The sequence below is a fragment of the Peromyscus maniculatus genome, chromosome 5, assembly GCF_049852395.1.
Source record: "Peromyscus maniculatus bairdii isolate BWxNUB_F1_BW_parent chromosome 5, HU_Pman_BW_mat_3.1, whole genome shotgun sequence".
Lineage (NCBI taxonomy): Eukaryota > Metazoa > Chordata > Mammalia > Rodentia > Cricetidae > Peromyscus > Peromyscus maniculatus.
In genome coordinates, this window is record NC_134856.1 from 58,252,707 (window position 1) to 58,264,775 (window position 12,069).

General features: G+C 45.0%; 1 long non-coding RNA gene across 1 annotated transcript; it reads left to right on the forward strand.

The window, feature by feature from the left end:
* Positions 1-1,618: 1,618 nt before the first annotated feature.
* Positions 1,619-8,999, forward strand: LOC143273348 (uncharacterized). The gene is made up of 6 exons (XR_013051372.1): positions 1,619-1,771; positions 2,260-2,336; positions 2,644-2,808; positions 6,306-6,406; positions 6,564-6,627; positions 8,868-8,999. It is a non-coding gene; the product is annotated as an uncharacterized LOC143273348 (long non-coding RNA).
* Positions 9,000-12,069: the final 3,070 nt, after the last annotated feature.

Genomic DNA, 12,069 nt, shown 5'->3' on the forward strand with positions numbered 1-12,069 from the left:
ATGTTGTTGTTTTTTTGAGACAAGCTGTTGCTCTGTAGCATAGGCTGGTCTACAATTCCTAGTCCTCCTGCTTCAACTGCCCAAGTGCAAGGATCACAGGCATGTGCTATCATGTCCAGCTTTTTTTTTTTAGATTTATTTATTTATTATGTATACAGCATGTATGACTGCAGGCCAGAAGAGGGCACCAGATATCATTACAGATGCTTGTGAGCCACCATGTGGTTGCTGGGAATTGAACTCAGGACCTCTGGGAGAGCAGTCAGTGCTCTTAACCTCTGAGCCATCTCCTCAGCCCCCTCATGTTCAGCTTTTAAGGATTATTTTTTAAAAGAGCATATTATGTAGTATTTAAATAAAAATATTTTATGATTTATCTGATAATTTAATAATGTTCTCAAAATTATAGAAGACTTAAGTTAGTTACATGAAAAGTTAAATTGTGAAAAGACACTTAACCATGAGGATCTAATTTTTCCTTTTGTTTTGTTTTGTTTTGTTTTGTTTTGTTTTGTTTTGTTTTGTTTTGTTTTGTTTTGTTTGAGACAGGTTTCTTTGTGTAGCCCTGGCTGTCTTGGAATTCACTATATAGACCAGGCTGGCCTCAAACTTCTGCCTGCCTCTGCTTCCCACGTAAGCTGTACATTTAAAAAACAGACTTTATGAGAGCCTTTTTAGGTTCCTTAACAGAAGGTCAGGGATATGTCCCAATCCCCCACTTTCCTGCTCCCACCCTGTCTACACCTGCCCACAGTCAGTCATTTTTGGATAGCCACCAACCTTCATTGCCTCCTTGTCAGGTCTCAGAGCTCACAGTTCGCAGAGAGGAGGGGAGAGAAGGGGAGGATCCTTGGTGCTGAACATCCTGTAGGTTTTTATAGATTTATAGCGATATGGTTTGTTATTACCACCATGATGTGTCTTGGCATGGAGTAGGTTGCCTGCCCCAAGAGTCCACTGTGATTCACCTGTTCCTGCTCAACTCTCCACCCTCCTCACCCTGCTCCTGGAACCTGCTCTTCTAGAACATCACACAGTGGGAATTGTGGTGTCTGTCCTTTTCAGGCTGACTTCTTTCATTTAGTAGCATCCACTTGAGGACCTCATGGCTCAATAGCTCCTTTTATTTTAGCACTGAGTACTATTCCACCATCTGGAAAGACCACCGTCTATTTTTCATTTACCTACTGAAGGCCATTTTGTTTACTTCAAGTTTTGACCATCATGAATGGAGCTGCTATTAACATCCATGCTAGAGCTCAGGGTGTACATTTTTCAAATTACAGTTGTTGTTTTTTTTTTGTTTGTTTGTTTTAATTAATCTCATGTCACCAACAACAGTAACTGGTGAAGTTCATCCCAAGCAGCAGAGCTGTCAATCCAGTGTCTGCTGTGCTTCCTTCTGAGGCAGCTGCCCTAACACAGCAAGGTCAACATGAGGGACGAAGGACTGCAGCGGAAGTCTCTACTCACTTTATCCAGAGTTTATGGTACTTGGCATGATTAGAGTGAGCACCCAGTGAGTGCAAGCTTGACGTGGTCACATTCTGGAGTTGCTAAACTGTAACTAGTTTAGGTGTGATTATGACATAAGCAATGGATCTATTCCAGAGGGGCTGATGACTGAAGCACATGGGGCCCAGGATACTTTCAGTTCAGATCCTGGAAGCAAGCAGGCACTGAGTCTGGCAGACAAAAAGAATGTAGCCTCCTGAGTTTGAAGCCAGCCTGGTCCACTGCCCTCTCTGAGACAGTCTCACCCTGTAACCAGGTTGGCCTGGAACTTACTTTGTAGCATATGCCGTTTCATGGTGATCCTCCTGCCTCAGTCTCCCTTATGCCTGGCTTCTTTTTGTGTTTTGGGGTGCCGTGGGGTGCACTGGGTTATCTTCTTGGTGAGATAGTGATTTATTCTTTTCATCCTTTTCTACTCCTAATTCTGACGTCTTTCTATGGTTTAGCTATCTGGTTCTCTCCTTCTCTCTCTCTCTCTCTCTCTCTCTCTCTCTCTCTCTCTCTCTCTCTCTCTCCTCTCTCTCCTCTCTCTCCTCTCTCCCCTCTCTCTCCTCTCTCTCTTTCTCTCTGTCTGTCTCTGTCTATCTATCTATCTATCTATCTATCTATCTATCTATCTATCTATCTATCTATCTATCTATCTATCTGAGACAGGATTTCTCTGTGTAGCCCTGGCTCTACTGGAACTCACCTGTAGACCAGGCTGGCTTCAAACTCAGAGATTTGCCTGCTTCTGTCTCCCAGGTGCTGGAATCAAAGGCATGCACCACCACTTCCCAGCCTGGTTTTCTTTTGATTGGCATTGGTTTGTTGTTCACAGGGTAAGTCTTGCCCACTCTTCTGTGTCTCTCAGTGCAGCTCCCAGTTTGCGTGTCTGTATGTTGCATGTCCTTTTGTACGTTGTGTGAATTGTCTCTCGTGCCATTAGCCTATTTTTTCTGTCTGGGAAGTCATCATGGAGTCTCACTAACTTTCATAGGTTGGCCTCCAATTCCCCATTTTTCTGCCTCAGGAGTTCCAGGTCCGTTCTACTCAGCCTGGCTACTCTTTCAACTTTTAAACTTTCCTATATTGTGTGTGTGTGGAGGGGGCAGTGCATATCGAATAAATGTGAGTTTGTACACTTAGGTGTGCACACAGAGGCCAAAGGAGGACGTCGGGAATCCTGTTCTGCGCTCTCTACCCTGTTCTCTTGAGACTAGGCCCCACTTGCTGCCGCTAACTGCTGAGCCACCTTCCCAGCCTTGCACTGTGACATTTGAAAATGGTGCTTTGGGTATTTTAGTTCCACATGTAAGTTTTAACTCTATACTATGTATTTTATTTAAAATTCTATTAGATTTTAATTTTTTGTATGCGTGAGTGTTTTGACATACATATGTGTGCCATGAGTGTGCTTGATGTCTTCCGTGGTCAGAAGGAGGCATCTGAGCCCCTAGAGCTGGGCTTTAGGTCAGCTGTAAAGCATGAGAGGTTAGGAACTGAATTGGGGTCCTCATGAACAGAAGCAAGTGCGTTAGTTACAAAACTATCTCTCCACTCTTGTTCTCTTCCTACCTTCCTTCCTTCTTCCTCCCTTCCTCCTTCCCTTCTCTTTGCCCCCTCCACTTCCCTCCCCTTTCCTTCCTTTCTCCCTTCCCTTCCTTCCTTCTTCCTTCTTCCTTCCTCCTTTCTTTCTTTCTTTCTTTCTTTCTTTCTTTCTTTCTTTCTTTCTTTCTTTCTTTCTTCCTTCCTTCCTTCCTTCCTTCCTTCCTTCCTTCCTTCCTTCCTTTCTTTCACTACATCTCATTTAAAGTTAAAAAACTTCATATATTTACAAAAAGTATGTGTATGTGTGGGGGACGTGTGTACCTGAGACCAGAAGAGGGCATCAACTTCTCTGAAGCTAGAGTTAGCAGTAGTTGTGAGCTCCGACACAGGTGATCTGCCAGAGGGCCCGGGTTTGATTTTCAGTACCAACATGGTGGACTCTAGTTCCAGGGAATCAGTGCCCTCTTCTGTCTACCAGGGAAGCACGTGCGCAGACACACCTTCAGACCAACACCCATATACATGAAATAAGTTACTTTTTTTAAAGTCTGAGACGGGATCTGACTGTATAGCCCCTTGGACTCACAGCGGCCCTTGTGCTTTAGCTTTCTCAGCCCTGGGCTGGCACATGTGCCACCGCTCCGGGTTTAGAAAGTCCTTTTTTATTTATTTTACGTATATGAGTGCTCTGTCTTCATGCAGGCCAGAAGAGAGAATCAGAGTCCATTACAGATGGTTGTGAGCCACCATGTGGTTGCTGGGAATTGAACTCAGGACCTCTGGAAGAACAGCCAGTGCTCTTAACCACGGAGCCATCTCTCCTGTCCCTAGAAAGTCATTCTTACATTAATCTAGGACACATATTCCAAATAGTGTGTTCCAAGGTCACTTAGTAGTTTCTCCTATACATAGATTAAAGAGAGATTCAGCCATTTCTTTTCTTGGGTTTGAGTCCCCCGATTCATTGGGAAGTTATTCTTGAATACAGTATAACATCAAGACGGAATTATATCTCTTCCCAAATGACTAGTGGGTTGTCTCAGCACTGTTTTTTCTCCACAGACAGGGCGCCAGTGAGTGTCCACTGTTTTTCCTCCACGGACAGGGCGCCAGTGAGTGTCCACTGTTTTTCCCCCACGGACAGGGCGCCAGTGAGTGTCCACTGTTTTTCCCCCACGGACAGGGCGCCAGTGAGTGTCCACTGTTTTTCCCCCACGGACAGGGCGCCAGTGAGTGTCCACTGTTTTTCCTCCACGGACAGGGCGCCAGTGAGTGTCCACTGTTTTTCCCCCACGGACAGGGCACCAGTGAGTGTCCACTGTTTTTCCCCCACAGACAGGGCACCAGTGAGTGTCCACTGTTTATTTTCCACGGACAGGGTGCCAGTGAGTGTCCACTGTTTTTCCTCCACGGACAGGGCGCCAGTGAGTGTCCACTGTTTTTCCTCCACGGACAGGGCGCCAGTGAGTGTCCACTGTTTTTCCTCCATGGACAGGGCGCCAGTGAGTGTCCACAGGGCTCGCTCTCTAGCTGTGCTCTTTCCCGTGGTCTGTTTGGGAGTGTGCCAGAGATGGAGTGTCCTAAGTCAAGGGACTGTGGACTATGTTTTAATATTTGGCACAGCCGGTTTCCCATGTAGCTTCTTCGGTGCCCCATCTGTTCTCGCATGTTTATTTTTCTGCATGGTTTAGCATAAACTTGTCTAGCTCCAAAAACAATAACCTTTGTTGGCATTTCCATTTGGATTGTCTTACCAAAACCAAAAAAAAAAAAAAAAAAAAAAATCAAAACAACCCCCTCCCAACAAAACCCAAACCCAAACCAAACCAAACAAACAAAAAACCTCATTAATAAAGTAACTTGGGCAGAGCTGCATCTTCGTGCTGCCAGCCCTCTTACGTAAGGACAGATGACATCATCCTCCATACCCCACTTTAACTCTTTTGGGGAGTCTTAAAAATGTTTTCCGCATAGTGGTTTTGCATGTTTCTGTATTTCATTTGCCCTGGGATGGTTTATCTTCTCTGTTGCTGTTGTAAATGGATTTTCGCTCTGCTTTTACTGGCTAGCTGGCTGTTGTTTGTGTGTGTGGAAGCTGTTTGTGTGTTTATTGTGGCACATAATCTGTTAATTTGCTGAATTATTTTATTGCTTGAGTCAGTTGGATCATTTGTTGTCTAGAATTTTACAGATCTGTGATCTTGTCTAATGGTTTAGTGTCTCTGCGTTTCTTAGCTGCACTCTGTCTCCTCCTCCTCCTCTTCTTCTTCTTCTGGTTTAACTACCTTGCTTATGCTTTCAGAACTTTCAGGTGACAGTTTCTAATCTTAAAAGAAATACTCTTGGGCTGGGTGATGGTAGTGCACATCTTTAATCCCAGCACTCGGGAGGCAGAGGCAGGTCAATCTCTGTGAGCTTGAAGCTGGCCTGGTCTACAGAGTGAGTTCCAGAACAGCCAGGGCTATACAGAGAAACCCTGTCTCGAAAAAAATTTTTCATTCTTAGGTAGCTTACACCTTTAATCCTAGCACTTGGGTCTACCTAGCAGGGAGGACCCTAGGATGACTGTGGCTTACCCTTAACCTCCATCCATCTCTCCAGCCTCTGGTTATTTGTTTTAGTTGTTAATGATTTCCAGGTTTATTACACTGTGAGCAAAGACTCTTGGTTTTAATAGTTCTGTTGAGATTTTTTTGGTAACTTGATTTGTGATTTCCTGAATAATCCCTGTCATTTTTGTCATATTAACTTTTGCTTTTATTTTCTTGAGAAGTATTTTCAGCCTGGTGGGGTCTCTAGATGCTGCTGTTTAGTTCTCCATTTGTTTTCAGCTCACTGGCTCTGTCATGTTCTGTGTGGTGTGTTAAAGCCTCCAATAGTTCCTGAGCTCCTAGCAACGTCCCTTTGCATATTATCTAGTCACCGCTTTGGAAGAGTGGTCTCTCCCATTATTTGGTGTGATTCAGGGCAGAAGGAACTTCTTTGAGATTTATCATTTTTAGCTTGGAGAAGTGCGTTTTCTCCCTCCTGGAGTTTTTTCCCACACCTCATCCAATGTGTACTGGATAATACTTTTTTCCTTATCTATCTGACTTCTCATTTCTCATTATAATATATAAGTCCATTAAGCCATTCTACATATGTTAAGTTCCTACTACATCAGACAAGACTCTGGATAGCCACGTGCTAGCAGCCACGCAGATTTTTGGAGGGACTGCCCTTGGGTGGCTCCCTCACCTAAGACTTTCCTTCCTCACCAGCTCCTGAGTTTGGATTTCACAAGGTATACCTTCTTTGTAAGATCGGTGGGCTCTGTCAACTACCAGAACTTCATGTAGTGGCATCATATGGTTGATAAGCAGTAAGTAAATATCAGGTGACTCATATTTTACATGTGTATTTATAGTCTAGACTGGTAGAGATCAGCTCAAATTATTCACTTTAAAATTTTACTTTCCCCAATTTAATTATTGAGAATCTTTTGTGCTTTTATTGTTTTGTCTTTTTCTTCCTTCAAGCACAGCCTGAAATCTATCAGGAGAAGATGTTAAGAAGAAAACAACAGTTTCGTCTTCTGCTCAGGTGAACATCCCAGCTCTTCTTTGACCAAATGACCTCATTTTCACAATTCCCACCAAGCGTGAGAAGGCACAGGCTGCCCGTCTCCAGAGTTGGGCCAGGACAGGCCATCAGACTGCATTCAGAGCTGGAGGGACAGGAGCCAAGAGCCAGCTCTGTAGGCCCCTAACACAGAGCATGGTTTCCCACAGAGAATTTCAGAACAAAGATTTCAGATCTCTACACCATCAGAAATATATGTTTGATTCACCTTGTTTGAAAAGGTGCTGTGGTTTGCCCTGTGGCTGCTGTAATGACCCTCCTGCCAGCCTGTGAGGACAGAGTCAGAAAGTCGTGGCAGGGATCTCTCATCTGTAACTATCCCCAGAACTAAAATGACTAATCCTGTCCTCTGAGGCTGTGTGGACTGTTGGTGTCACTGTAGTGCAGATTCCTAGATGTATCTCAACTCCACTTGGAGAGGCTAGTGAGCTCGAGAGAAACCTCATCAACAACTTACTGCAAACCTCACTTTTATGAAAGTCCCCACAAGGGGGCACTGTATCAGAGCCATTCTTGCTGGCATCAGCACAGGGAAAAGTTGACCATCAACTTTCCTGAAAGACTCTTTTTAAAAATTTAATTAATTTATTTCCTCTATATGTATGAGAGTTTTGTTTGCATCCATGTTTGTGAACCACGTGTGTGTCTGGTGTAGGTAAAGCCAGAAGATAGCATTGACTTCTGGAACTGGAGTTACACATGGTTGTTAGCCATCATATGGGTGCTAAGAATTGAACCCGAGTCCTCTGGAAGAGCAGCCAGTGTTCTTAATCACTGAGCCATCTCTCCAGCTCCTTTTAAAAGAGTCTTATCAGAAGCAGGGACTTTATTGGGACGACAGCCTGGACTCTTCTCAGTTTAATCCCGCTCTTGTGCTTGGACCAAGCAGCACCCATGAATCCAGACAATCATCTGAAAACTTTATTCAGGGTCTGAGAGGGACTGGACACAAGAGAAAGGCCAGCGTGGTTCTGGGCCACTCACCAGCACACTTGACCAGCAGGGCCATGTCAAGTGCTAACGTCAAGCTCAGGTCAGACACATGAGTCCTTTTGTTTGGGTTATCTTCCCATCATGTCTGTTCTTAAGCTATATAATCATGAAGGCTGAGTACTGAGATAGGATCCCACACAACCATTTCCCCGGGGCCCTTTCTCAGACTAAGTCAGGTTGCATGAGGATCCAAGGGGGTGAGTAGAAATGGCACCCTGAGCACCCCACAGTGGGCATAGGACTGCTGTCACCTCTTTCTCCCTTTTTGTTTTTTGTTTGTTTATTTTTTAGAGACAAGGTTTCTAAGGTTTCTCTGTGTATCTCTGGCTGTCTTGGAACTTGCTCCGTAGACCAGGCTAGCCTCAAACTCGGAGATCCACCTGCCTCTGTCTCCCAAGTGTTGGGATTAAAGGCGTTCACCACCATTGCTGGGTTTTTTGTTTTTTGTTTTTTTTTTTTAGGCTAAGTGCAAGAAGCAAGCCTAAGAGCTTCATCTGTAATTCCAGGAAGGCATTTTCCTTCTTAAGGCAGGAACAAGATATCTGGATGGAGTTTCATTATCAGTCACAGCTGAGGACTGGCTGACACTTCCCTGCATCCTATTGGCTGAGCGTCCAGTCTAGCGAGCTCAGAGAGCGAGGGCTGTGTCAGGCAGAGCCAGCTCCAGCAGGTTTGCTGACTGGCTCAGTCGGGGCAATGTCCAAGTCCAGCAGGCACGTGGACACAGGAAGAACCCAGGTGCTTCGCTTGGGCTGGATGCTGAGGACTCACCCCCAGCCGCCCACACCTTGTGTTCCCATGGGCATTGTTCCGTTCCTTGCCAAGCCCAGACTGTGAAGCAATCAGTGGCAAGATAGGCGGTGCGGTTCTCTTAGAGCAGGGACACGCCAGTGCTGTAGCACGTTTATTGCTGGCCACATGACGAGCAAAGGAGACAGGGGTTGCTTCAACTGTCTGCAGATGGGTGCTGGGTGTTGGTGCTGGTAGCCCTGTACAGCGGAGGCCTTGACTGGTATTTTCTTCGTGTCTGCCTATTCAGTGTCTGACATCTGGCCATGCTCAATGAATCTTAGCTTTTAAAATGCCGACCCTCTTATTTAACGTGGAATAATACAGTTAGTTCTCGGTCTCTCTTCTCTGGGTGTGCATTCCCCTTCTCCATGTGTGTTGATAAGCTGATGGAACTCTTAATTTACACCTGTCACCAGGTCCTCTCTGGACTCCAGACTCCTGTGTATGACTGTCTGGTCAGCATACTCAACCAAGCATCTCACGGACTACCGGACTTGGAATGTACAAGGCAAGTGTTGAGTTGCCCTGGCAAACTATTGTTTGCTGACAACGTCTTCCTTGTCTCAGATGCCAACTGCTTCAGTCTATCAGGCCACTGTCTTTGGGATTGTCCTTACCACTCCTATGTGTATGCGAGTCCAAGACCCAAGAAACCAAGAGGATCCTGCTTGCTCTACCTTCAAGGCAGGTCCCAAGCCTGGCTTCTTCTTACCTTTGTCCCCCACAGTCTCCCTATCAGCAACCCCAGTTACTTCATGCTACTCCTCAGGTCTGTCCCAGAGGCTTCCAGGCCTGTGTTGAATTGACCCCATCATAGCCATGACCTGTATCTACTTACCCTTTCGTTTCCCATTCCCCGGGGGGCTTCTCTCCCTCTAATTTCACAGGACCAGGTGGACAGTCCCTGCTGGCAGGTTCCGGTTCTTACTCTTCCCCTAGCTGGCTGCTCCTTCCCAGGCATACAGAGTTGCCTAACTCCATACCACTGCCTTTGGGTGGCTGATGTGTGTGGTGCCTTTCCCAGCACTATCCATTTATTTGTGTCAAATGTCATCTCTAAGTGCCAGCTCCATGGTGAAGAGACTGTGCACTTGCTGCCACATCCCAGGGGATGAAGTGCCAAGAAGATGCTGCTGAATGGAGGAGCCAGGGACATTCCTCCCGCTGCCTGAGAAGAAAGGAAAACCCACGGTAAATTTAAAAGAATTCCCTTTTCCTCACCCACCACTAGATTTATTAAGGTGTAATTGACAAAATGTTGTAGTGATTAATGTCTCGATATATACACATGTGAAATGGTTACCACAATAAAACCCAGGCTGGCCTTGAACTTATTAGATAATTCAGGCTGCCCTCAAACTCACAAGAATCTACTGTCTCAGCCTCCTGAGTTCTGGGATTACAGGTGTGAATCACCATGTTTGACATTGTGTGTGTGTGTGTGTGTGTGTGTGTGTGTGTGTGTGTGTGTGTATTTGTGAACATTTAGAATCAAATGTTGTGATGGTTTGAATGAAAATGGCCCCCATAGACTCATAGGGAACGGCATTATTGGAGGGGTGACCTTGTTGGAGGAAGTGTGTCACAGGGGGTGGGCTTTGAGGTTTCAGAAGCTCAAGCCAGGCCCAGTGTCTCACTCCCTCTTCCTGCTGCCAGTGGATCTGAATATAAAACTCCCAGCTACCTCTCCAACACCACATCTGCCTGTGTGCTGCTATGCTTCCTGCCATGACGATAATGGACTAAACCTCAATGAAATGTTTTCCTTTATAAGAGTAAGCATGGCCATGATGTCTCTTCATAGCAAACAGAAACCCTAAGACAGTGGTTTTCAAATACCCAACACATCAACCACAGTTAATCATTATCATTAACCACAGTCACAATACTATAGGCAAATTACTATAACTCAGTCCTGCTGGTCAAGACTATATCCTAGAAACTGTATGCAGGGCTGGGGACATTGTTTAGTGGATAAAGGGTATTTAAGAATATTTGTTTACACTGTGAAGATGTGTCTTTACCAAGGTGCCTTCTGATTGGCTAATAGCTAGGCAGGAAGAGGTTAGGTAAACTTTCCAGGAACAGAGAGGACTCTGGGAAGAAGAAAGGTGGAGAAGCCAGAAGATACAGAACAAGCAGGATATGCAGGAAGAGAGGTAACAGCCACAAGCCACATGGCAGAATGTAAATTAATATAAATGAGTTAGTTTAAGTTATAAGAGCTAGTTAGCCTTCATCCAGTAACTGATGGAAGCAGATGCAGAGATCCACAGCCAAGTACCATTTCTAGCTCCAGGAGTCCAGTTGATTTGAAAGAAGAGAGATTCTGTGAGCAAAGAACATCAAGATCATGATGGGGAAATGTACAGACAACCAAACCAAACTAGTGGAACTCACGAACTGTGGACCAATAGCTGTGGAGCCCCCATGGGACTGGACTAGGCCCTCATAGATGAGACAATTGTTTAGCTTGAACTGTTTAAGGGACAGCCCCTGGCAATGGGATCAATATCCATCCCTGGTGAATGATTGGGCTTTTTGGAGCCCAGTGCCTATGGTGGGACACCTTACACAGACTTGGTGCAAACGGAGGGGCTTGGACCTGCCTCAACTGAATGTACCAGGCTCTGCTGACTCCCCATGGGTGGTCTTGCCTTAGAGGAGGTGGGAATGGGGAGTGGGTTTTGGGGGAAGGCTGGGGGACATGTGGAAGGAGGAGAGGGGGATCTGTGGTTGGTATGTAAAATGAATAGAAAATTTCTTAATAATAAAAAAGGGAAAAAAAGAGCTAGTTAGGAACAAGCCTAAGCTAAGTCTAAGCTTTCATAATTAATAAATCTCCAAGTTGTTATTTGTGAGCTGATGGCTGACAGAAAAAAAAAGCTTGATACAAAAGGAACCCTCCACACAAGCCTGACAACTGGAGTTTGAGCCCTGGGACCTGTGTAAAAGTAAAAGAGAAATGACCCCACAAAGTTGTCCTCTGACCTCTATACTTGTGCCCTGGCACCTATATGCCCCCACCCACGTACACATTACATGCACACAATAATAAATAACATTTTTAAAAGTTTAAAAATTGGGCTGAATAGATGATTCAGATGTTAAGAGGGGATATTCTTGCAGAGGACCTGAGGTTTTTATATTTGTTTGTTTGTTTGTTTGTTTGTTTGTTTGTTTGAGACAGGGTTTCCTGTATAGCCTTGGCTACCTGGAACTCACTCTGTAGACCAAGCTGTCCTCAGACTCACAGAGATCCACCTGCCTTTGCCTCCTGAGTGCTAGGATTAAAGGCGTGCGCCACCACACCCAGTTTAAGGACCTGAGCTTTATTCCCAGCATCCATGTCAGGTATCACATCTGTGACTCTAGATCCTACCCTTCAGGAGCACCATCATTCACATGAGTATATCCACACATATATACATAATTAAAAAAATAAAATAAATATTTTTATCTAAAAATTTTTTTCAAAAGAAACTCTATGACGGGTGAGTGTTGTTTACGAAGCTCTCCTACAGTGAGGCAAAGTTTCTCCTTACTTTAGATGTGCAGGCATACTTCCATTTTCTACAATATTAAGCACAGCATTGGCTCACAGAGGCATTCACTGCT